General features: G+C 42.2%; 1 long non-coding RNA gene across 1 annotated transcript in view; it reads right to left on the reverse strand.

Annotated features, from left to right (window-relative positions):
* Positions 1 to 6,961: 6,961 nt before the first annotated feature.
* Positions 6,962 to 14,598, reverse strand: part of LOC117352318 — a 45,209-nt gene continuing 37,572 nt past the window's right edge. The window contains exons 2-3 of the long non-coding RNA XR_004537649.1: positions 8,719 to 8,833; positions 6,962 to 7,684 (exon numbers count right to left, since the gene is read on the reverse strand). This is a non-coding gene — a long non-coding RNA (uncharacterized LOC117352318). The remainder of the gene's footprint in view (positions 7,685 to 8,718; positions 8,834 to 14,598) is intronic.

A 14,598-nucleotide genomic window follows, 5' to 3' on the forward strand; every position in this document is an offset into this window, starting at 1 on the left:
GTTCTGACCAATGTTCTGACCAAGAAATTCTCTCTCATATTTCTTCCAAAGAATACATCATGGTGCGTGTTCAAAAGCACCTTCACTCTTGCTCTACCTGCCCCCTGGCTTTCTGCCAGTAAAATTACACATGATGTTATACAGATATACAGACTAAAAAAAAATTTACTGGAATCAAAACACTTATGTAATTTTGCCCTTCCGACGAAGGCTGATTTTAGAACAAACATTACTTCAATGATGTCATTTAATTATGGAGCAAACAGATGAGCAGGTAGAGCATTATCAATTATGTTCATTTGGGTGCCACAACACAATCCTTTATCGCCAGGAAAACAGTACATGGGGCTCCTTTTATGAAGGCACGTTAGCGGTTTAACGTGCGTAATAACGCACGCTAAACTGCTGGCCACGCTAGCCACCACCACCTCCTCTTGAGCAAGTGGTAGTTTTCCGGCTAGCGCGGGGGTTAACACGTGATTAAAAGTCACGCACGATAAAGCCGCTAACGCAACTTCGTAAAAGGAGCCCTAGGTATCCTCCAACAGAGTAATCCTCACGTAAAATTGTAACTGCATAATACAAGATTGCACCAGGCTTTCGTGTTCCATGTTTTTATATACACAACTGCTAAATAAAAATGGACATCTTTACTGCGCAATCTGTTTTGTACAATTTTCTTAAGAAAGCTGACGAGAAATGGATTCCTTAAGAAAAAGTTCTGTTCTTTGAATCTGGGAGGTGTGCATTAAGCAATCTTTCATTGAAGTACATTCTTTCACAGAAAATTGCTGACTATCCCAGATTAGTTCCCAAGCTGATCAAAATATTTTCATCAGTGCATGAGAAAAAAAGGCTGCAGGGGCTGAATGTTTTCATATAGTCATCATTCGTGTGGCTTGGGAACTCTGCAGGATCGAGGCTCGGGGGCTGTAGCCGAATGACCTCACATCTTTCATAATGAAAGGCTCCACTTTTATTTATCACCTGTGTGCTACCCCGGGTGGAGTGATACACAGCAGACTGTGCCTTGGAAAGACTGAAGCCACATAATGAATTAGTGGTTAGTTTGGTGGAATTCTGCACTGGCTTATTTGAGGTGTTTGTCATTTTAGACTGCCGATGAGTTTAATAACTCAGCATTTAAAAAAGAACAAGAAAGAAAATCTATGAAAAAATAAACAGCATGGTTTGGCACAGTGCCATGCTGGGCAATGCAAAGAGGTTTTGTTCAAATGCACTAGCTATGGCAAAACACATGTTGTTTTGTTTTTTGGTTTAAATGAACTTGGGTTACTCTTGGGCAAAACCTAAAGTTGCCATTACATTTGCATATAATTTGTGGTTCGGCTTGTTGATATGGAAAAAGAAAAAACTTTTCATGATCCAATCTCTTCTATATTTGTAATGTGAGTCTACAGTGAATGAGCTTTTGTATGAAGTTTTCATAAGTGGCACGCCCACATTTCCAGGCTAAAATGAAGAGGTTATGATCACTTGGGACATCCCTATCCCAACATATAAAAAGCTGAACGCAAGAAAACTGTATATAGTGGTAAAAGAGAACACTAGAATTGCGTTACTCTTAGAGGTGTCGGTCCCGAACGATGATGCTGAATTGCATTGAGAAAGAAAAGATTCTTAAGTACCAAGAAATAGAATCTGAGTTTAACCCTTTCAGGACCATAAGGATCGTAGGCCAATTTTTGTGGTTTTGACGACATTTTTATGGTAAAAAGGGCTTGCAGATGCCAAAAAATTGATTTTTTTAGTGAAATATCATTATTTTTTTTAAAAAAAATCACACTTCTGGCTTATGGACAGTGTGGCAAGTGAATCTTCTCGTCAATCTGGCAACGATGCTAATGAATGAATGTCGGAACCAGTTTGTTTACATAAAGGCAGTATCATATGGAATCCGTACATATCAAATTTAGAACTGTAGACTATCCCAATCAAAATTTATAGGATTTTAAAGTTATGGGACAAATATGTCCCTTGGTCCTGAAAGGGTTAAGAAAATGGGGCATCCCTCCTGCCGATTTCGGGGGTGGGTGTTGGCGGGTGTTAGGCAGGAGGGAGTGGGCATCCCTTCTGCCGATTTTGGGGGTGGATGTTGAGGGGACCCTCTGCTATTACAGCAAGGGTATTCCCCCCAATCAGCTGAGTCGGCAGGACTCCCCAAAGCTGCAGTTACGGGGAGTCCTGTCGGCTCAGCTGATCTGAGATTCCCATGCCGCGATCAGCTCGGCTGACCACATCTATTTTTCCGATTTGAGATGTAGGCCAGCATTTTGCAGGCCTACATTTCAGGCATCTGTCGTGGCTCTAGGGAGACACGTAGGAATGCTTAAACTCATCCAAGGCCACTTCAGGGCAAAACCACGCCCCCACCTTGGGCGAGCTTAAGTGTCCCTACGTGTCTCCGTAGACCCGCGACAAACACCTACAGTGTAGGCGCCCTTCCTCGGGAGAATTTTTTCTACAAATGTGCGTCCCAATTGTTGCCAGACGGCAGTAGGACATCTATCACCACCTACAATCGGGACACCCGTTTGTAGAATCAGTGTCTCAGTTCATAGTCCACAATTGTCACAAAATCTTCAATTCTTCAAATACTCCAGTAGTTTCACAAGTTTCACTGCTCCAGCAGAAGAGTCCATAATCCTTACAAGGATCTTTGTTTCACCAGATCAGCTAAAGATAAATATTTTTCTAACTTTCCTGTGCACAGACAGTGGTTTGGACCTTTTTGAGATATGGAGCAAGTTCTCTGTGGAGGTTTTTTTTTTATGCCAGTGGTAAGACTGAAGGCAGATAGAAGATTTTGTATTTATGCTGCTACTTATGTTTGAGGCTTTTTTTTCCACATGTTTGGGGCTGTTAGATACTCTGTAGGTTCCTTCCACTGCCTAATAATTTAAATATAGTTGTGGCATTAGTTTTTCCTTTTATATTGGATTTTGTATGTGAAACACATTTGGAGAAAAAGATTTTCCCGAGAGAAACTTTCTTCTCCATTTATGCTTTTCTTTCTTTCTTTCTTTCTTTGTTACAAATATCAATTACAGTCATCAGCATAAAAAAAAAGCTCAATAATACAATCTAAAGAAACTGAGAATTCAATGATCTAGCCCACATTATCTGGCCGCTAGTACCAATTTTAACAGATCACATTCAGTAAATAAGAACTATCAAACTTTTTGGCAGGCAGAGTGTGGCATATATTTTTACATGTCGTCAATTATCCATCCTAGTAAGAAAAACAGAATAAAAAACTAAGGGCTCCTTTTACGAATTTGCCGGCCGCGCTAGCGGCTACCGGCTCCTCTTGGGCAGGCGGTAGTTTTTTGGCCAGCGCGGGGGTTAGCGCATGCTAAAAATGTGCGTGCGCTAAAAACCTTAGCGCAGCTTCGTAAAAGGAGCCCTAAGGTACTGTCTGCCTGGTTTATTTTTTAGAAAAACTATCTAACTGGACTGGGTCTGAGAAGACATATTTATCTCTTAAATATGAGATAAGGCATTTACAGGGAAATTAAAAAAAAAAAGGTTTCATCCACCGCTAAAGCTCCAGGCCTGAGCGCTAGGAATTGCTTCCTTTTGAATTGAGTCTGTTTAGAGACATCAGGAAAAATCATCACTCACTGGCCACAAAACCGAGCTTGTTTTTTTAGTAAAATATAACTTCAAAATAGTTTGCTTCTCTAGCTCCGTTTTGAAAACCGCCAAGAGTGTAGCCCATTTTGTTATTGTGTCTTTTAGATGACTCTAAAAATTGAGATAAGTCCAAGCTAACAGGTAAAACTAATTTATCAATTTCCCCTTCATCTGCCTCTTCGTTGGAAGCCCTCGGAATATAGTAGAGGTTATCAGATTCAAATGTGTCCACATTAACATATTGCAAAATTTTCCTCATGTACATTCTTACTAGTTCCAATGGAGATAGGTAGTATGTAATAGGGAAATTGAGGAAACGAAGATTCCTGACTCTTATATAATTCTCCATTCTTTCCATCTTAGCATGAAACAATATATTATCTTTAATATTAGCAAGAGCAGCACTCTGTAAATTACCCACAGATTGATTCAATTTATCTACTTTATTTCCTGGCTCTGTTATTTGATTTTCATGCCCATTTACTGTACTTGAGGTGTCTGTGGAGCATTTATGCTCTTTTACTTTCTCTCTCTTTCCACCCCTCCCTTCCCCTATTCTGAAGAATTTTTCATTCAGAAAAGTCTTTTTCCAATCCTGCACCATTGGAGAAAAAATTTAAGTTTAATATTAAAGCCTTTTAAACTTTAATTGTGTAAAAAATGTATTATTCTAAAATAACCTAGACTTTAGGAATGTAGAAATATGCACTTAGGAACATATTCTATATATGTCACCTAAAATTTCAGCACCGATGAGTGCAGTGCTAAGCGTGATTCTATAAAAGTTATCTGCAAGTTATAGAAACATAGGCACATCTATGTAGGCCAGGTTTTTCTTAGCCCGCATTCATACACATCGGTACATATTCTATAAACTTGCACATAATTTAGAACAACATCCATGATCTGCCCCTAACCTGCCGGCGATCTTCGGGGAGGCCATGGGGGGGGGGAGGGTCCGGTAGGGAGGGTTGGATACCCTCCTGCCAGCGATATTTGGGGGGGTGGGTTCTTTCAGCAAGAGGGATTGGGCACCCTCCTGCCGTGAATGTCGGTGGGGAGTTGGGGAGACTGGCGGCCGTAGCTGCGGCTGCTATACTAATTGCGGCAGGGAGATCCCCTGCCGCGATAAAGTATAGCGGCCGTGTCTACTTAGCATGTAGGCCAGCATTTTGCTAGCCTACATTGTAAGCGTCTCCCACTCTGCTAGGGAGACACATAGGGCTGCCTAGGTTCGCCTAAGGCTACCGCCTAGCCTTAGGGGAGCTTAGGCGGGCTTTTTGGGCCTCCCTAGGCTCCCGGAGGCGCCTTCAATATAGGCGGCCTGCCTGCGGAGCATTTTTTTAGAAAACGGGCCTCCCGATTGGCTGATTAGGCAGCTGTAGGACACCTACAGCTGCCTACAAACGGGACGCACTTTGCAGAATCAGGGCCTTAATGTGGACTTGATCATTGATAAACTATTGCCTTTGACTTTATTTGATGAGCATTTATATGCTATGTTTGAATGGATATACTTGTGTTTTTGTTATGTAAATATAACAAGTAAATCAATTAAAAAATATATTGAGAGAGAGATGAGAATCAAGATGGCGACAGAGTGAGTCGCGCTATCGGGTGGCTCCTGCACTTTGTTGGCAACTTTTTCAATTTCTGTTGGGAACTTACCTTTTTTTTCCCTTTGTAACATGCCCAAACGCAGGGGTAAGCAGAGGAGTGTTCTTCCTGCCTCCTTTTCCACCTTTTTGACGCGGCAAACAGCAATAACAGCTTTTGCTGTTTCAGCCGGACAGGGCGTTATCCGCTGACCGAGGTGGACAGACCTCGGTCTTGGAGGACGAAGTCTCGGTCAGCCCGCTGGGACCTGGAGTTCCTCCGCGCCCCGGGACGACGTCGGGGATGCCTACAGCAGCCCAGGAAGCACCGGAGTTGATGTCTCCGTTGACGCTGCAGGTTTCACCTTTGACCCCGGATGAGGATTATAGCTTGCTGACTTCCCTACAGATAGCATCAGAATCCAGAGGATGTGAAATTCAGAGTGAAGCAGTAACTGGAGAGGCGGATTCTTTTGTGGAACCTTCACGAATATCTCTCCCAGCTCCTCTGATCAGACCATCGGTGATTGACATGGAAGCGATCTGGAGTGCCTTGGAATCTTTGCATAAGGTATGCTCCCAGTTTGTTTCCTCAGTTCAAAATTCTAATACTCAATTTAAAACCCTTGATGAGAAATTCCAACACCAGTCTATTAGAATGGACAAATTAGAAAAAACTGTGGCAGAGGTTAAAATATCTACTAATTTATACCTGAAAGAAAAAGTTTTGCTTACTAGGAAAATAGAAAATTTGGAGAATGCAAATAGGAATCTGAATTTGAGACTCTTAAATTTTCCTGTCTCCAAGTTTCAGTCACCTAAAGATTTATTTTATTCCTTTTTGAAATCAGTTTTGAAATTTCCAGAAAATAACATGCCACCGTTACAAAGGTTATATTACCTTAATCTTCCAAAAGTGCATGAAGAAAAAGGAGGAACATCACCAGGAGAATTGGATCTCACTGGTATGCTAGAGACATCCCAAGAGGAAATTTCAGTTAGAGTCACTTTGCTAGTAACTTTTGTTTTTCTTCAAGATAAGGAAGCAATTCTTCGTCTATTTTATAGGACTGATAATGTGGAATTTCATGGATTCAAGATTTCAATATTTCCTGATATATCGAAATGGACACAAGCCAGACATAAGAAATTTCTGGCTTATCGTCGGTTAACTTTGAATTTGGGAACAACCTTTCAGTTACGTTTCCCATGTAAATGTTGCATTACATATCAGAATAATAGATATATCTTTTATGAACCTGATCAGTTACAATTCTTTCTTGAGGGTAAAGCAACTACAAGAGGCCCAGAGACTTCCATGGAATCTCCTAACCAGGCTAATAATTGACTCCAGCTGTACTCTGTAATTTGATTAATCTAGTTATTTCTTGAAGTCCAACTTCCCTTGGAATTTGCTTGATTCTCTCTCTCCTTAATGTGGACTTTAATCATGGTTACTAATGTGGAATTATTTTCTAATTTTATTTTTGGGTTTCTTCTTAAAATGATCTATTTCCTTTCAAGTATTGTTTAATCAACTTGTAAAAGAATATAAATAAAGAAAGAAAGAAATAAAAAAAAAAAAATTATATATATATATATAGACATCTGGCAGTTTTGATAATAAGCATTTTTTCTGTTGGATTTGTGGACATCTCGCCCAAAATGCCCAACTTCAGACTTAGATGTCCTATTGAAAATGCCCCTCCATGTGTTGTTAATAAGATTGTGAGCAGCCCTGTGAGTAAGAGTAACAAGAAGCCAAAAGGAGCTAAAGAACCGAATAAAGCTAAGATGTTTTTGAAGTGTAATCACTTGCAGAAAGCTACCTGTAAGTACTGTTTGAAAAATAATTTTTTTTGTTTTGCCTCTAATAAATTGTGACTGAAAAGAAGCCTTAGAAACTGAATTTTCTGAATGTGCTTTATCCAACTTTCTAACAGCCTCAACTTAATCGCTCGGTCAGTTATATGTACTGGAGAACCCTAGGCTTGGTGCCTGCCTTTCCTATCACCTGGTCACAGTATGCAGCGTTGTACATTTAACATTCAATAGACGGTCCCTGCTCAGAAGAGCTTACAATCTAATTTGGACAGATTGACAGGACATCTCAGGGTTGGGGAGATTCTGGTAGAAGGAATGATACAATGGGTATAGGTACCATGCCATTTAACCAATTGAGTTGTTAGATGTTGCAAGTGATTCACAATTAAAGCGCCTAGTGGTGCCCAACCTAAGCATCATTTATAGAATCAGGCCCTTACAGCCCAACTCAGAGTAGAGGTTGTGAGACAGAAGGTAAACCAGAACCATCATCCAATCACTATAATACTGATATGTGCATTGGAAGTAGTCTTATAGCATCTGAAAAATCTTCTTGTGTGTTTCAGGAAATGAAAGGAAGCATCAGAAGGTTGGCATTATAGAAGAACCTGCAAAGATTGCATATGATTGGATCAGATTTATTACATTTGATATACCGCTTGTACGCAAGTATTAAGCAGTTTACAATACTATTGCATTACACGTGAAGATTACAAAAACTATTACGTTGGAGATAGAAGTTAGTTTTCATTCCATCAGAAGAGAGAAGAGAGGCAAGGGGTCGACAGAGCGTGAGAGTGCAAGAGATGTGGTGACAGCTCCTAAGACAGGAGGTAATGAGCTCATAAGAGACAGTTTATTATTGACAATTTATATGCCACTCAATACATGGGTCAGGGTAGGTCACCACAATACCATCAAGTGAAGAACAATACAAAATGATTTGTACTAGAAAGGGATTCTACTATGAAAAAAACATAGAAAATAAGAGCTGATTAAAACAGTAGGTCAGCCTATCCATACTAACTGCTACTACTATTCCTATTTATCATTTCTATAGCCCTGAAAGATGTATGCAGCACTGCACATTTAACATGCAATAGACAGTCCCTGTTCAGAAGAGCTTACAATCTAATATGTATAGACAGACAGGACATATAGGGGTTGGGAGTTGCTTGCAAAGAGAATGAAAGGATGGACATATAGTAGGTGTCTTACGGTGAGTGGGATTTAGGAGTTGAAAGCAGTCTCAAAATGTCCTCTCTGCTCGTCCCATCCTTACTAAAATTCAGATAGAGCCCCCGTCTTTATCACGATATTGAGTGGCTGTCTACCCCTTTCACCTTCTTTCTATGATCCCTTGTTCCAGAGCTTCCTTTCAATTGCAAGAAGCCTACCTCCAGAACACTTATATCACGGAGATATTTAACTATCTCTATCATAACTCCTCTCATCCACCTTGTATATACGGTATTGAGATCTTTAAGTCTTTCCCCATCTGTTATACAGACCACTGACCATTTTAGTAGCTGCCCTCTAGACCGACTATTCTGTTTATATGTTTTTGAAGGTGTGGTCTCTAGAACTTCATAAAATACTCCAAATGAGGCATCACTAGAGACTTCTACAAAGAAACTATCACCTTCTTTTTTCCTGCTGGTTATTCATCTTCCTTTTCACTCAGGCATCTGTCATCATGTGGCCAGGCCGAGTGATATACCCGACACATATCGACACTCCCCAGGCACCATAGTTCTCTGTAAGAACAACATACAACAGTGTTAAATATACAACATTCACTCATTCCCTTAAAATCCATGACCCTGGTCATTCCCCAGGTCCTCCCTGGACTCCTTGTCCTCCAGGTCTTCTCAAGAGTCCTTCATGACCCTCCATTAGCCCTCCAGGTCTTCTGCATGCAAACTCAAAGAGCTCCACTGCTCAGGCTCCCTCCGCTGGCAGTGATAGGTACTTCACCCTATCACAGCATCCTTATGACTTGTCACCTTTTCTATCTATTTGGTCATCTTAAAATCATATGATCACCCCCATCCCCAGCACCTGCTCTTCTTTCGTGCATAGAAGTACTTTATTCCCTATACTGTACCTTTCCCTTGGGTTATTACAGCCCAAATGTATGACCTTATTTTTTAGCATTAAAACTTTTTTAGCATTTAACTCCCAAATTCTAGCCCATTTCCCAAGCGTCACCACTTTTCTTTTAAAAGGGGCGTTGGGAGATCGCATGGTACCAGTCATACCTTTACCAAGTCTCTTCTTGAAATCATCCTTTAGAGATCTTTAGGGTAGCATGTTACAAATAAAAACTAACAGAATAAATTAATTAGTTGTGTTACATATGTACTTTTAAAATATAATCTTTATTCTGCTCTACATCAAAATACTGTGGTAGCGTAGTAACAACATAAATGAAATCACCAAGTGTAAGATAGAGCCAATGCTGTAGTATTGTACGAGTCAGGAAAAAAAGGTTATTTCCAGGCTCAAAACTTCTAGTTTTTTTGCAGAACTGGACCTGCTGAACTCACAAAGGCCCCCTCCTTTATCATGTTTAAGTTAGCTTAGTGCCAGTTGTCTTAGTTTTCTGGCTGGATGATACTTTTTTTTTTCCAAGAACCAAATGTTAACAAACCTGTCAGAAGAAACATTTTACTGCAAGATGGATGATAAGGCAACAGGGAAAACTTTATCCGGGAGCAGCTGAATGATTACTGATATACGTAAGTCTTTCTCTCCTCCAAGAAAAGGCAGACTACACCAAAGGTTTTAAACTTAACTGAACTTTCATTCCTTCAGCATATAAAGGGTGCTGACTTGAACAAACTGATTGCTTTAACAATGTCTCTAACTATATACAATCTCTCCTTTTAGCTGGCACCTCAGATGTTTTTGTAAATTCACAAAGATCCTTCTAGATGGATGGACCTTGGTAATTTAGGAACAGGAGATCTTCCCAAAGACAAATCTCCTGCCCAAGAACAGATCGTAAGTCTCTTCCAGTGTGAGTAGGGTTGTCAGATGTCCAGGAAATTGGGGGAGTCTGTCTGGGTTTAGCTGGCTCTCCCAACTACCTCTTCCCTGGGCCTGGCCACTGTAATTTAATGTTTGGGCAGCCAGCAGAAGCAAAGAGCAGAGCCTGCTGCCACCAGCCTGCCCTGGAAGCTACCTCTCTGCAGATTCCGCCTACTCATGAACAGGAAGTCGCTGCAGAGAGGCAGGCTCATCTCGTTGCTGCTGCCGGCTTAGCAAAACACAGACTGTGTTGGAGCCATGAACTGACCTTTTAAGATAAGTGGTCTAGTGTTAAACAGCTTTTGTAGAGCCATAACATTTGTCACTCCAGTAGAAGCAAGATTCCTTGCTCCATGCAATGTGTTTTGATTAAAATTCAAGCACCTTTCCAGCGATGTTATACTGCCAGGGCCGGATTAAAGGGTAGGCCCAGTAGGCACGTGCCTAGGGCCCAAAAATATCAGGGGGGCCCAGGGCCGATTTTAGGGGAGGAGCAAACAGGCAGGGGGGCCTCCGACTGCCTGTTGAGGTCAGCTTCCCTCCCTCCCCTAACAAGCGAACTGAGCTCAGGCTCTAACGCTGCGCGCGCCGGCTTCCCTTCTCCAAAACAGGAAGTGATGTCATCCCTGTTTCAGCAAAGAAAGGAAGCCTGCGCATGCAACATTAGAGCCCCACGGCCTCAGTTCAGTTTGCTCCGGCCCCCAAGCGCGAGACACTTTTGGCAGCATCAGATGCGTCTCATGCATCTCCGGATACATGCCACAGCGGCATGTATCCGGACAGCTGAAGGAGCCCTGCTCTGAGCTGTCACCTTTCCTCACCGTGTCTGCCCCCGAGGAGAGCGCCGCTCTCCCCACCCCCTTCCTCTCTCGCTCGCTTTGCTCCCCAGAGCCAGAGAAGGTTCAAGTTGCTCGCGGACTGCCGGCAGATGCCCCGCGCTGAATGCCTTGTGCTACATTGCAAGACTTGTGCTTGGAGAACGTTTGGCCTTGTGTTTCTGTCCAAGATTACAGTTTAAGCAATTCATTGTGTAGCGCAAGGACTATGACAGATTTGGGGGGGAGGGGAGAGACATGCTGATGCACCCAACTGGGGAGAAAGAGGGAAGGAGAGAGAAGGAAGAAAGATTCAAAATCATGGGAGGGAAAGGAAGCAAAAGAGATACCAGACCATGGAGTGAGAGAGAAGGGAAGGAAGGAGAGAAAATGCCCTGCTAATGGAGGGTAGAGGGAGAGATAAAAGAGAAAGAAAGGAGAGAGATGCCAGGCCATGGGGTTGAGTAGGAAGGAAAGGAGAAGAGAGAGATGTCAGAGCATAGAGGAAGGGGTGGAGACAGAAAAATGGAGAGGGGGTGAAGCTGAAATGAAAGAGGCACAAGACAGACAGTTTATTCAAGGGACATAGAAAGACAGAAGAGAGAGAGGGCGAACACTGGATGGAAAGGGCAGAGAGGGCAGTGAATGGAAGGGGCGATACAGAGGGTGAACAGTAGATGGAACTGTGGGGGAGAGGGGAGCAGACGCTGGAAGGAAGTGCAGAGGAGAAAGAAAAAAGGGCACATGCTGGATTGGGGGAAGAGGATAGAGTTAGATACTGGAAGGGGTGAGGGAAAGAGGTGGCAAGCTATAGGTAGACACAATGAAAAAGGGAAATCGTCTAAAGTTTCTCTTACTAGTCAGTCCTCAGAGGCAGAAAATAAATTGAGAAGGAAGAACAAGAGGAAGGGATTGGAGAGAGAGATGCTAGAGCAGGGGGAAGGAGAGGAGACAAATACCAGATCTGAGGGGAGGAAAGGAGGAGAGAGAGATTCTAAAATCTGCTAGGAGGGAGGGAGAGATGGAAGGGAAGAAGACAGATGCCACACCATGAAAGGAGGGGGGGGGGTGGAGAGAAGTAGATGGATGCCACACCGATGTGGGGGGGAAGGAGAGGTGAAAGGAAATGCATACAGTTTCTGGAAGAGGCATAGAAAGAGCAAATGCCATATGGAAGAGGCAGAGAGAGGGCAGACAGTGGATGGAAAGAAGAGAATGATGAGAAAAGCAGAAACTAGACGACAAAGATAGAAAAAAAATTTCTATTTGTTTTATTTATTTCTTTTTGCTTTAGGATAAAGTATTATTGTAGCTGTGTTAATAATCATTTATTAATAGAAAATAGAAATAAGGTAATCCTGTATATTGAACTAATTTTAATATATTTTTTTTTACTAATTCAGAGATCCAGGTCAGGACAGGGATACTGTAACAGCAGTATAGTTTACTGATCTGAAGAAAGAGGTTTTAACCTCTGAAAGCTAATTGAGAAATGTATTAGTCCAATAAAATGACGGGCACTGAATTGTCTTCCTGCTATGCCCCATGCCTCCTACCCATATGCAAAATATAAATTGGTGGGCTTCCCAAAGCCCTGCCAGCTGAAGATCTCTTTCTCTAGGAAGGAAGGAGGGATTTGTTCAGAGATGTTTGGAGGTTGCATAAAAGAAAAACTGTACACTGGCACTGGTATGGTAGTCTTTGTTGTTTGTTCTGAATTTTAAAATAAAAGAGATAAAGTGTAAATAAAGAAGTAAATAAGAAAATGGGTTAATAAATGGGGGTGGGGGCAGGGGGCCCAATGGACTAGGGGCCCTCGACAAATTAATCCTGCCTTGTGTACCGCTGTTGTGGTGCCTTGCTGAACAGCTTATGAGCACATTTATATATTTAAAAGCCTTTAAATGTTACATGATGATATTATTTGAGAAACTTGCCCATTATTGATAAGAAGGGGGGGTCTTTTGTTCTATTTTGAAAGATGGATGCAAGGCAGAAAGAAGATGGAAAGAAAAACAAAAAATAGACAAGAAGGCCCTGGAAACATAGTTAAAAGCACAGAAAAATAAAGTCACCATACAACAAAGGTAGGGAAAATGATTTTATTTTCAATATAGAAACATAGAAACATAGAAACTGACGGCAGAAAAGGGCCATAGCCCATCGAGTCTGCCCATACCAATGACCCACTCCCTGACTTTTACTCCCCTATAGATCCCACGTGAATATCCCATTTTCTCTTAAAATCTGACACGCTGTTGGCCCCAATCACCTGCTGAGGCAGCTCATTCCAGTGATCGACCACCCTTTCGGTGAAGAAGTACTTCCTAGCATCACCTTGAAATTTCCCTCCCCTGATTTTCAGCGAGTGTCCTCTGGTTACCGAGGGCCCTGTAAGACTAAAGATATCATCTTTCACCTCTATACGCCCCGTGATATACTTAAAGGTCTCAATCATGTCCCCCCTCTCTCTTCGCTCCTCCAGTGAGTACATCCGCGGTTTTTTTAGCCTTTCTTCATACGTGAGATCCCTGAGCCCCAAAACCATCCTGGTAGCCATTCGCTGAACTGACTCAATTCTCAACACATCTTTCCGATAGTGTGGTCTCCAGAATTGAACACAATACTCGAGATGAGTCTCACCATGGATCTGTATAGTGGCATTATGACTTCAGGTTTTCTGCTGACAAAACCCCTACGGATGCAGCCCATCATTTGTCTTGCCCTGGACGAAGCCTTCTCCACCTGATTGGCAGCCTTCATATCATCACTAATGATCACTCCTAAATCACGTTCCACCGTGGTCCCGGACAAGGTTTCACCATTTAGTGTGTAAGTTCTGTGTGGATTTTTTTTGCCTAGGTGCATTACTTTACATTTTTTAGCATTGAAGCCTAGCTGCCAAGTTGATGACCACTGTTCCAGCTGCCGTAGGTCCTGTGTCATAAAGTCCGGAATACTGCTTTTGCCTACTATGTTGCATAGTTTGGCGTCGTCGGCAAACAGTGATACTTTTCCTCTAAGCCCTTGGGTCAAATCTCCTATGAATAAATTGAATAGAATCGGCCCTAAGACGGAGCCCTGAGGTACTCCACTCGTTACTGCTGACGTTTTGGAGGGGGTACCATTTACCATCACCCTTTGAAGCCTACCTTTACCCATGTAGTGAATGTATCCCCTAATCCCATCGATTTTAGTTTGTTCAACAGCCTGCGGTGTGGGACGCTATCAAAAGCTTTGCTGAAGTCCAAATATATCACATCCAGAGACTCCCCGGCATCCAGATGACTGGTCACCCAGTCAAAGAAGTCAATCAGATTAGATTTGCAAGACCTTCCCCTGGTAAATCCGTGTTGGTGTGGATCACGTAAATTTTCTTCGTCTAGAATTTTGTCGAGTTTCTGTTTGATCAGTGTTTCCATGAGTTTGCACACTATGGATGTAAGACTCACCGGTCTGTAATTTTCTGTCTCTGTTCTGCAGCCCTTTTTGTGGAGTGGAATTACGTTAGCTGTTTTCCAGTCTAGGGGTACTTTTCCCGTGCGCATGGAAAGATTGAAGAGCACGGATAGTGGTTCAGCCAGAACTTCACTCAGCTCTCTGAGTACCCTGGGATGTAGATTGTGCTAGATCTTCCTCTGTTTGAAGTTTGGCTTCCCTGACTGCCTTTTTGA

Source organism: Geotrypetes seraphini, chromosome 1 (assembly GCF_902459505.1).
Source record: "Geotrypetes seraphini chromosome 1, aGeoSer1.1, whole genome shotgun sequence".
NCBI classification, from domain to species: domain Eukaryota; kingdom Metazoa; phylum Chordata; class Amphibia; order Gymnophiona; family Dermophiidae; genus Geotrypetes; species Geotrypetes seraphini.